This window comes from Cottoperca gobio, chromosome 7, assembly GCF_900634415.1.
Source record: "Cottoperca gobio chromosome 7, fCotGob3.1, whole genome shotgun sequence".
Classification (NCBI taxonomy): Eukaryota; Metazoa; Chordata; class Actinopteri; order Perciformes; family Bovichtidae; genus Cottoperca; species Cottoperca gobio.
Genome location: NC_041361.1, coordinates 1,120,534 through 1,131,124, shown reverse-complemented (window position 1 = coordinate 1,131,124; position 10,591 = coordinate 1,120,534). Strand labels below are relative to the sequence as shown.

Here is a 10,591-nt window from a genome sequence, read left to right as displayed (position 1 = left end):
ATTGTTTAAAGTCAGGAAAAGACCATTCTGGTATATTGAAGCTACAATATTGTGGAAAGTTTTCAATATTAAAAAAGATCAAGAAATAAATAATCATACGAATGAAATAAATAAATGAACCAACAATGTGAGAAATAATTTAACAAATTATTCAAACTCAATAACATTACTTTATTGGATATAGTTTTTATTTCATTATGACATTTCCCCCAAAGACACTTTCAAAACCAAAAGATATTTAGTTCATGATCATTTGTGACAAAACAAGCATCAAGTCTTAATATTTAAGAAGCTGGAACCAGCGGAGATTTAGCATTTTATCTTAGAAGATGTTACAGTCACTTAAGAAAAGTCACATGTTTGCATCTCTAACAAAGTGACAGCATAAGAATAATACATACAATTAACATTAAAGGTCATTTTTTAAAATGTATTTATTTTTTATTCTTACAATAGTATCTTACCTATTAATTTAAACATATCTGATCTATAAAATGTCAGAAAATAGAAAAGTTCCCTGTTATAAAACCCCAGAAACAAAGCAGATGAATAATAAACGTCTTGTTTTAATCAGCATACATGTAATTATCTTTCTGTAAACTCATTTTAAGATATTCTGAGACATAACAGCGAGACAACAACACATTTGTGATGCAATATTACTCTCAAATTAAGAAATATTTATCTTTCTCATGTAAATAGATTTTAAAGATTCTTCACAACGTCATCTTTTTTATTGGTGATTTTTCCACTGGAGTTGCCTTCAGTGAAATCTTATTTTATCTTATAGTTTCTTATCATATTGTATTTAATCTAATCATATAAAATGTCAGAACATAGTAAAGATGCCTGTCATTATATCCCACAGGTCAAGCAGATAAATGCAACAGTCTAAAGAACACAGACATGAAGTTCATGACCATATATAACAAAGAAAAGCATCAAATCAGAATAGTTGTGACTAATCGACTAATCAGCTGATTGTTCAGCTCTATTCTGAGCCGTTACATGACGACTTAGAGGAAAGAAAGAAAAACAGACAGAGATTCCACATTAAAGCTCCTCCTTCGTCTTCTCCTCCTCCTTCGTCTTCTCCTCCTCCTTCGTCTTCTTCTCCTTGTAGAAGACTTTTCCATCAGGCTGCTTCTTCCAGTTCACTTGGATGTTCTCATCCAATCCTTTCAGCTTCTGTTTGATCTGAGATACAAAACTCCTCCTCATCATCATCATCCTCCTCATCACCATCCTCATCCTCATCATCACCATCCTCTTCATCATCATCATCATTATTCTCATCATCACCATCCTCATCATCACCATCCTCATCCTCATCATCACCATCCTCATCATCACCATCCACATCATCCTCATCATCACCATCTCCATCATCCTCATCATCATCATTATTCTCATCATCACCATCCACATCATCACCATCCACATCATCCTCATCATCATCCTCATCATCATCCTCATCCTCTTCATCCTCCTCCTCATCCTCATCATCATCCTCATCCTCTTCATCCTCCTCCTCATCCTCAACATCCTGCATATGTATGACTGATTGTTATTTGAGCAGCGCTCTGCTGAAGTCCTGTCCTGTATTTGGACAAAGTGTTGTAATGTATAATGGAAACAGCTTTTCAATGTCATTTACTGAATGTTCTTATTTTGCAGAGTTTAATATGTTTAAATATCTCTTCATGTGTTTCCTACCTCTTCTGTCTCTTGTACTGCTGTAATGTGAATTCCCCCTCTGGAGAGCAATAAAGTTTTATCTCATTTGAATTTGCTTTAAAGATTCATCTGGTTGTTCTGTTTCTTCATAAAAGTATAAAAGATGATTTACCGTCAGCAACATGTTCTCCAGCACAGCAGGGTCGTCCAGATCCACAGAGGAGCTTTTCTTCACCTTCAGTTTGAACAATTTCAACTCTTGCTTTGGAACTGAAGACACAAACAAACTTCATCAGTCACAACATTTATTGTTGGTTCTTTTTTCAGCAGACTCAGTTTTTCCATATAATTCTGACATTCCTCTGGATTTCATGTGTTTAAACAGTGACAGAGAAAATGTGGTATTTTCAGCATTAAGTCAAAGTGATCATCTGCATATGATCAACATCATTAGAGTTCAACTTTATCATCCAGAATTAGATATTTTGTGTTGTTTGTTATATTATCATTCAGGACATTTGATGCTAAAGTGAAGTTTAATCTAAATACTATTTGAATCATGGGTTACCACTCACGTGGACTGTAGCAGATGAACGGGTACTTCCTCCCACAGGGAGCGTCCACCCATCGTCCAAAGGAGTTGAATTGTGCAAACACACAAGCCTGATTGTTACCCATTAGGTTCCCCAGCCTTCCAGAAGCTAAATGTGGAGTCACTTCCATCCGACCACTTCCAGGAGTCTCTGGAAAGTCCCGATCCAGGCTAGTGCCCCCAGCAGGTACCAGATCCTGTATCTTCTGGTTCTCTGCCATGTTCCTCACACTGGCCAGGTCTGTGTAGTTTGCTCTGCAGTAGCTCTGGGCCTCAGTCCATGTCATCGGGATGTTGATGAAGACAAATGTCACATTCGGTCCTGAAAATGGACGACAGTGAAGTTCTGTGTAGAGGCACCATAACATACAGCCTGCCATCAGTAACACATCTGTGGTGCCTTTATAATATATAATATATGATCTTTAAATCACTGATATATAAGAAATCACATCAATGAAGTCATTCATTTGTAAACATTAAAATGTAAGACATCATCTTAATAAATGTTATTGAGTATTTCTTATCAGTCTCTCCACATGAATATAAATATATTAATATTTAAACAAAGAAAAGAGGAGCGACAGGCAGCAATGCTAGCAGGTAGAGAATACCTTTGCTGCCATATGTTTACTTATTATTTGCTTCTCAGTCGCCTGTAAAGGACTTTGAATTGAACTAAACTGTATGAACTGATTGACTGATACTATATAGGCTCAAAATAAAATAAAATAAATGAAGAGAAAGAAAAGAGAAGAGAAACTTCACAAGTTAGTATTCTCACCTCTGACATCTAAGCAGATTGCCGGATAAGATCTTTCACAACTCATGTCCCTCCATCGTCCCAGATGATGAATATGTGTGCAGTTTTGGTTCCCTAAATGGTTGTCTGGTTGTCCAGGACCCCACAGTCTGAACTCTGTCTCTCCGGGTCTGTAGAAACTTCTGTCTGACAGTGACCACCTCCAGTTGTCCAGGTCATCGTAAAGACCTATCCAGGTGGGCTGAAAGCAATATTTCATTGTGATATAAAGAATTAGACCCTGCTCTAGCTTTTGTTCAATGCAACATATTTACATAAACTTTGCATTCACAGTCTTGATACTGCCCATCAGTCTGATCCTCTACGACTTTATTACAGGATTTCATGATTCCTTTGGCTCAACTTTCAAAACAGTTTCAATTTGAAAGCTCTTAAAGATCAGGTTCACATTCTTTGTGTCTTAAAACAATATTCAGGTGTCATATAAGATAGAAACATGTTCATCATTCCTCCTCTTCATACTGGACTATAAGAGACGCTCTTGTGAAGCACTTTAATGTAAGTGATGAAGGATAACGTCCACTGCAGCTCAAAAGGGAAACACTGTCTGGTGAAACACAATGAGGGAGTTTTATACTAAAACACTTTATACTTCTACTCGACTACATTTTAGAGACATTGTGTACTTTTTACTGCGATACAGTTTAGTTATTAGTTACTATGTCGGGTCAGATTTGAACCTTTCAGACCACCTGTCACCAACATAATTATTAAAAAGGACTTTGAAATGAAAGAGATAGAAAAGTGAACTCACACGGCCGTAACGTGTGTTTTTAATTCTGCTTAAATCCACCATGTTGTTCAGGGTGTTCACATCCTCCATGTTGTGTACAGTGACCAGGTCCGTGTATTTCTCTCTGCAGTAACTTTGTGCTTCAGTCATGGTCTTCGGATCATAAATAAAATGGAACTGACGTTCAGCATGTGATGAGACAGCACACAGCCCTGTAGTGACACACACATGCACATTGATTAGATTTAGGCTGTAACTTGACTTTGTAACATCACATTTCAGTGTATTCAGACGTGTCATTGTAACTCAGTGTGGAGTTTAACATTTACATTTTACTCTAGTACTTTACATACCAGCAGAATTGTTTAGTATTTAGTAGTATTTCTGTGTTATGCTGCTTCATACTTCTACTACAGAACATTTTACACTGAAATATTTTTAAGATTTTACCTTAAAACAAATGATAGTAATCTTAAAATACAGTTAATCATTCTGTATTAAACTTAGTTTCTCCTCTTCTTATATGAATCATCTCACAACGCCTCAGATCTACCAGGTGACCCTCTGGAGGGGCCTGACCCTCAGGTTGGGAACCACTGGACTAAACTAGCCAACTGTACACAAAGTAGTTAAAACTCCATCTGGAGCAGCTCCAACAGTAACGCTGCTCTAACATTGATCAGCATTAACAATCTAATGATGTCACATAGAATCAGATATCAGTCACTGGAGACATGTTACTGCTCAATGACTACTTTTACTGCTGATACATTAAGTACATTCAGGTACGTCAAGCCTGTCTTAAAACAATTCTCACAGGACAAAATGTACATCAAACAGGTTTTCGTGGATACAAGCGTCTGAAATGAGTTTGTCGGGTGTCTGGAGGAGCTCAGACCTCCGGAGGGAGTTAAGCTGCTCCTTTGAGACAAAAGAGGCCCGTTGAGGTTTTACATTGTTGTGTTGGTTATTTTACTAAAGTAAAGGATCCGAGTACTTTTCTACCACTGAGTAAGTTATCTTCAGATATGGGTGAAAGCCCAGATCTAGCATCAGGGCAGATCTACCAGGGGCCAATGTGCCTGAGGGCTCCTGCCTTTAGAACAAATACAAATAGAATGAGGTGATTCACTGTTGTTCACTAGTGCAGGTATAAATGGTACCTGTGTACATTTTAATTGATTTATCCCTCGTTTAGTTTAAAGGATAATGGAGAGCTGTGGATCCTGCATCTTTCAGACGGATTCAAGATCAGTGTTCGTCTGCACATTAATTATAATATAACTGAAGTGCGTCACAATAGTGTTCAGATAAGAGTTCTGTTGCCACAATGATGTCTCAATGTACTGTAATAAAATAATATAAACACATATAAAACACTTGCCTGGTGCAGCCATGATGAGCAGAAGAACTACGTCCATCGTTGTTTGCTCTCTGTTCATTTGATGTGTGTTGCGGCTGTTGAAAGAGTGTATTGTGTGAGACATACAAGCTTAAAGTACGCCAGCATCATTTGACTTCATGCAAATGGTCCAACAATGCACCTCACCACATCTAATGTTAAGACGACAGGCCCATGGACGCACAGACGGGTGCAAGTACCTTTTCTACTTACAGAACGTGTCGTCTGAAACCAGCAGTGACAGTTGTGCTGCGCTATGCGCCACTTTGTGTGGTGTAAGATAGAGAGGGCCCTAAGAGTCTACAGTCAGGATAGCAGCTCTGCAAGGTTGAACTTGGGCTAAATGCTCACACGCTGATAATAACCAGTTTTAGTGTTCACCTTGTTTACAATTCACCTATTGTTGGAGAAAATATTCATCCAGCAAGTACTTTATACCTAGCATAAATGATAAAACTCTGCACTCACAGCAGGTCTGGAGCACGGTGACAATGCTGAATGAGCAGGTTCTTTTTAGAGGGAAACATTAAGTTACCAAATTAACCCAGACATGACAGATTTACTTTAAGACTAGAACTAGACCAGAACTTCAACAGTTTATAGGATTTAAAGTGTTCGAGGAAGAGGTCCAGACTTCACTTCTGGCCGGAGAAAATACATTTTCCTCACACTATTAGCATGCTAACATTTGCTTATTAGCACTAAACACAAAGTGCAGCTGAGGCTGATGGTAATGTTGTTCATTTTGAAGTTATTTTATCATAAATCAAAAAATTGGACAAAAGATCAAAAACATCAGTTCATCCTCTGGGGACCATGAATGTGTGCAGCAGGTTTCACATCCAAAAGTTGGTGAAGATGTTTCAATAAAGATCTAAAACATCGACTTCATGGTGGAGCTAGTGGAAAAGTCAGAGGATCAACAAAGGTCTTAAAATGCCTCCTCTTGGGACCCTAAATATCCGAAGTAAATGTCCTGACAATTGCTCTTATTGTTATCAAGATGTTTCAGACTGAACCACAAACGTAAACCTAACTGTGGCTTTAGAGTAAAAGTCAAGGATTCACCAAAGTCGGTAGGATTCATCCTCTGGGGATCATGAATGTCTGAACATAATTTCCATCCAACACATCCAATAGTTGTTGAGATATTTCAGTCTGGACCAAAGTGGTGGACCAACAGACTGACTCTGCCTTCCCTAGAGCTGCTAGCATGGCTTAACATTAACAGAGAGGGAAATAGAAAAGATAAGAAAATGTATTAGTTACTTTATTCTCCTTTCTGCTTCTTTAACACAAGTGTAAGTGTTGGGATCCTCACAGCATTCAGATTGAGCTATTTGACTGAATTTCTCATGATCCTTTGAATCAAGACCCTCCCTTGTTGTAGAATTATTTATTCGGCAAGTACTTTGTATCAAACATAAGATGAAAGTGTGTAAAATGACAATGATGTTCAATGTACATAGTCTTGTGTATGAAAGGATATACATGTATATCTTCATGGAGAAGCGGGGAGGGGCATATATGAGAAGTGTAGTGTAAGGGAGGAAGTGCAGATATGACGTCGTAGGTTCAGAGTAAGTTCATGTTTGAAAAAGCTCCGTATGGCAGAAACGTGTGCTGGCGTATACGAGTCCAAATATGTCCAACTTTTCATCGGATCGGAAAAGTGAAGCGCATGTCTAACCTATTGATAGCGTATCACTTACTTATACAAAATGTATCAGACGAATGCCCAACGAATGCATAACGTATACAAAATATCGGCAACATGCTGGTGTACGTTGATATAAGGCATAAGTAGTATTCATTAAGAGCAGGCGGTGTTACGCTGGGGTGCGTTGTTGAACGCTGAGGCCGTGAAAATGTTTTGAGCATGTTCAAAATGTTCGGACGTACGTGTGCTTGATAAGTTATGCAGACGTTACACATAAGTTTGTTACGTTAGACATACGTGAATACGTGTTTCTACAGTACAGCTAGCGTTTTGAGAGCTTATTGGGGTTTGAATATAGTATGTAGGGTCCCTGTGAGAAGCTCATCCTCACTTCTTCACAGCACGTCTTGATAAATACATCAACCCAGCATCAGAGAGCATGGAGGATGCTGAGAGGCTGCGACAAGAGTACATTCTGTTCTCCAGCATCAGCATGATGTGAACCAATTGGCACTTTTCCAGCTCCGCTGGCCAGACGCTCTTATACCTTTTGTATAAGTAAGTAATACGCTATCAATAGGGTTGACATACGTATCATAATTCGTTATGTATACGTCAACAAAAACACAGCTGTGGAAAAGTTGGACGTATTTGGAATTTTTAGCTACTTTTCATATACGCCGGCATATGTTTCTTCCATACGGAGCTGTGTGACAGGGCCCTAAGCACAAAATGGTGGAGGAATACTGAGGATGGGGTTTTGAGACTCTAGCAAAGACTGTACCGCACCAACCAGCTTCACGCTATCACGACATGTGAAGAATACGGCCTCAGGCCCCACAGATGCAGACGCTGAATCAGGAGTTTGAGAGACAGGTGGCGCTCCATGATTTATGGATATGAAAAAGTAGACGGTGGGAAACTGAGGACCTTATGACCTTTTATTTCCACGAGAGATATGGGGGGTATAAAGGGAAACACAGAACGTAAGAATTGTAGTGCTTTCAGCTGGCTGAAACCTATTTATGTCAGAACAAACTCTATTCAACTTGATTCTTCTTCAGTGAACTTAATTGAATATGTTGTAACTTTAAAGACTAGAACTAAACCAGAACTTCTACAGCTTATTAAAATGAAAGCGTTTGAGGAAGAGGTCCAAACTTCTTTTTGGCGCGAAGGAAGATACTTTTTCCCCCGACACCCTCACATCCTGCAACCTGACGTCACCTTTCACACGTAGGTGTGAAAACTCAGCTGATATACCCAAAACACAGCCATGTCTTCTTTCTCTTCCCACGACGGAACATCCTGGTGCATCAGCCCAGTGGAAGCACAGCTGAAACAGCACAAAGACACAAGGACTCGACCGGCAGCACGCCGCACAACAAAGCTTCCTTCATCTCAAAGGATTCACCAGCTGAGCTAAGAGCTGAGAGCTCAGTAGCCGTTCCATTCATGAACTGAACTTCCACTGGGCATAGTATATGATTTAGTATACATGAAGTTTACACAGCTAAGTAAACATTGAACTGCTATACTGTTGTAAATGTATAGCAGAATAAACAAATGCCCTTTTTCTTATTTCTGTTCAGACATTTGGGACAAAAAGCAACAAGAAGTCCTGAGAACACAAAGAGGTTTTGTCCGGCACTTTTCTGCGTGGTTGAGACACAAAGACTGTATGTGAGCAGAAGACCAAGAATTGTTTTATATATTAATGTGTACCAATGTCAGAGCCTACAGGTGGTCAGAGCAAACTCTAAACTTTACTTTAATGAACCTCAGGGAAGCAAAGTAGGCTGTGTCAACCACATGAAGACAGTGAGCAGAGGTATGCATACATTAACACAATAAACTGAGCTCTAAACAGACTAGTTACCAGCCCGATGTCAGTTCTGGTCTTTCACAGTGCTCTCAGTGCTCTCAGGGCTCGGCGGGCTGCGTTCTCAAACGTTGCGTCTCCTGCTAGTCGACTCAGCGTGGCGAACTCCAGGATGAAGGTTCCCACGCCGGCGGTACAAGTGACGGGTGTTTCGGTGGACTGACTCCGTTCAGCAGGTTCACCGTACCGTACGGCATGCCGGTGGGAGTCTGGAACGATGACATCATCAAACAACGTGTTATTGCTGCAGCAGATACAGCACAGGGATTCTTGTTGCATTTTAAGAAATTATGTAGTTACAGAGCACAACAAATGCAAACATGCTCCAGCACACTTTCTTACTTGAAAGATAAATGTATTAATTTTGGTACTACACCTTTAACAGACGAACTTTAGTACCAACACTTTTTTTGTTGAAGTTTGACAGTGTTCAGGAGTTTATCTGCAACTGTTGAGCTCCTCGTCCCTCTCATACACACCTGTCTCATGAAAGAGATGTGCACAGTGTTTGTGTGCTCATAGTTACAGAGCAGACACAATAAAATACAATTAATGTAAGATAAAAGACAAAACAGATACAATCTGACTTCATAGGATATAGTTGACAGATGAGGGAAACATTATAGCAAGAAAGAAAGAAAGAAACGTGTCGAACAGACGTGTCCTCAAAACAACTTCTGATCTCAGTTTAAATTTGCAAAAATTTGCATTTAGTTTGGTTTGGTAGCACATAAACAAATTGAAGCCTATTTGTTTATATATATATCGCACTTTAAAAATACTACATTACAACTAAAGGTCCTGCATAAAACCACTGGTCGTCGACTCGAGCGGCTTTGCAAAAAGACTGGAATCTCAGTGCACATCCAACTTTACACTGAACACCTACACCTCTACAAGAACGCTCTCTCCACCGCAAATACCTCCTACTACTCCAACCTCATCAGCACTGGTAAAAATAACACCAGAACCCTCTTTTTATTTTATTTAGCCTTTATTTATACAGATAAAAAATCTCATTGAGACACAAGGTTTCATTCTCAAGAGAGACCCGATCAAATGGCAACAGCAGCATACAAGTTACAGACGTACAGGACACTAAACAAAGAGGCAACAGTCAAATAAAGCATCATAAAGAAACCATAAAAGTGCATTTTCAATGACAAGAACAAACACCGACAGCTGATTTCTCTAGATTTTTTTAAATGAGTTTAAAATCTCCTCGGGGTATCAAGCTGGACAGCTTAAGTTCCTGCTGAAGCGTGTTCAAGGTTGAGGGGGCAGAGTATGAAAAGGCCTTTTTTCCAAGTTCCGTGCGAATTGACAGAGTGATGTAGTTTTGAGATTGTAGCCCATAGCTGTACTGTTTGTGTGATATGTAGATGGAAAGCAGTCCAAGCATAGATGTGTAGATGAATTTGTACCAGTACCACTGATAATAATGTCCAGTTGACTAGAGCAGTGGCCCCCAACCACCGGTCCGGTCCGTACCGCATTTGGTACCGGGCCGCACAGAAAGAATGAATAAAAAAATATTTTATTTTGAAAGAGGTTTTATTTTGGAAAATCACCAGATACATCCATGTCAGTCACGTGATACTTTACTTCAAAATGTAAGCGCACAAGCAACAATGAGTGGAAAACAAACGTCTTTAAGGAGCTTTTTTGGAAAATACCCAATGAGGAGGCAGAAGAAGAAGAGCCTTCCAAGAAATAGAAAGCTGCATTTAAAAGACAATATCAGAAGTTCTACTTAAAATACGCGTTTATCGCTACAGGTGATTCTCATGCGCCACTCTGCATAATACACAGGCTCGCACAT

At 39.3% G+C, this 10,591-nt stretch overlaps 1 long non-coding RNA gene across 1 annotated transcript; it reads right to left on the bottom strand.

Moving 5' to 3' along the window:
* Positions 1 to 161: 161 nt before the first annotated feature.
* LOC115010579 (uncharacterized) lies at positions 162 to 2,316 on the bottom strand. Its single transcript, XR_003832490.1, has 3 exons — positions 2,253 to 2,316; positions 1,850 to 1,947; positions 162 to 1,197 (listed from the first exon to the last, which is right to left on the bottom strand). It is a non-coding gene; the product is annotated as an uncharacterized LOC115010579 (long non-coding RNA).
* Between the last annotated feature and the right edge of the window lie 8,275 nt (positions 2,317 to 10,591).